A 1611-nucleotide genomic window follows, 5' to 3' on the forward strand; every position below is an offset into this window, starting at 1 on the left:
TATTGGGGCATCATTTAATTCGAACATTCTTAGCCATTATTTCCTTCTATTTCATTGATTTTTTGGAAATCTATATTTGTGAACAAATTAGCAAATTAGACTGACTCCATATTATTAAGAAATATAATCACTACAACTAGAAAATAATACTTACAAATGAAAATGTACGTAATTTGGCGAGGCGACACTTTGGATGTTTTACTGAAAAGAATACACTTATCCATTCAAAAATGTCTAAAAAAAAAACACAGAAATATGCAATTAAAATCTTAAATAAGTCAATAAAATGGAAAATGTTGGTTAATTTTCGTATTATGCAGCCTAAAAGATTCACAGTTTAAATTGTTAATGTATTGAAACAAATGATGCGATCACTATTAGCATAATATCATACCATCAACCACAATAAATATGTAAAATCATAAGAATCCGCCCTCTAATCATATTATTATAATAGATCAAGTCAACAAACACAGAAAAAATTAAGTTAAAAAGTTGAAGTTAATTAGTTTTAAGTCCATTGACATGAAAAACAAAATGTTTAATTGTTTTATACATGGCTACAGTTAAATTTTATATTATATTACCATTTATTTTTTTCTTACATAGTGTGTACAAATAACTGCTGCATGTATAACAATAATCTACAACACATAACTACATTAGTCATATATTTCTAAATTTTAGAATACGCATAGACTATCGATACGACAAATATGAAAAGCATGATGGTATAGTTCATTAAGATTTTAAATAGGCACCTACTTTTATTTTTTATAATAAAATTTGAAAATAAAGTTCTCTTAAATTAGTCATTGACAAAATAATTTTATTTACAAACACAGTGTGTAGGTATAGTTTTCTTTGGTTAAATAAACTAAATAATCACTTTCTGATGGGTGGTGGGGGGAAAAATAGGTAAAATAAGTACACAAATTAAAGGAAATAGGTACCTATCAGAATATACCTAGTTTAAAAGTCTTCATCAATTATGTGCATTGTCGACAGTTGAAGAATTTTAATGACAGCCACTGAAGCTTTTTGGTAATTGCATAATGTTTTTTCAAAGAAGTTTGTCTCTCCTCGTTGCTAATGGGAACGGGTATGACAACCTGTAAAACAATAATTTACATATTTAATTCAATTTGGTAATTAATATGACTATGATCAATTTTTAACAGTTTTTAATATAAGCATAAGCTAAAACATATACAATTGAACATTTAATACACTTTTAAATACAAAATAATTTCCAAATTGTTGATGAATTTAGATGAACTTTAAATGCTCATGAAAAATGGTTGCCATGTATCTCTTATATTTGTGAACAGATATTATAGAAACTATAACAGGATGCCCGTATTACATTTTCAAATTCTTTGACACTTTTTCTTGACAATAATATTAAAAACAAAACTAATCGATTATATAAAAATGTATTATCCCCATAACGAGCTCAAAAAGAGTGAAATTGTTTTAAAAATTGTATAGAAAATGCTAATAGGAACATTCGGACGAACAAATCATGTATCTACACCTAGGTATTTTATTAGTTACACCAAAAATAACAATATCGGCTTTTGTCAAAAATATAATCTTTTTGTTTTCCCT

The 1611-nt window shown here is 26.3% G+C and overlaps 1 long non-coding RNA gene across 1 annotated transcript; it reads right to left on the minus strand.

Annotated features, from left to right (window-relative positions):
- Positions 1–9: 9 nt before the first annotated feature.
- Positions 10–1585, minus strand: LOC100574744. The gene is made up of 3 exons (XR_511261.3): positions 968–1585; positions 155–234; positions 10–70 (listed from the first exon to the last, which is right to left on the minus strand). It is a non-coding gene; the product is annotated as an uncharacterized LOC100574744 (long non-coding RNA).
- Positions 1586–1611: the final 26 nt, after the last annotated feature.

The sequence above is a fragment of the Acyrthosiphon pisum genome, unplaced genomic scaffold, assembly GCF_005508785.2.
Source record: "Acyrthosiphon pisum isolate AL4f unplaced genomic scaffold, pea_aphid_22Mar2018_4r6ur Scaffold_8739;HRSCAF=9327, whole genome shotgun sequence".
NCBI lineage: Eukaryota > Metazoa > Arthropoda > Insecta > Hemiptera > Aphididae > Acyrthosiphon > Acyrthosiphon pisum.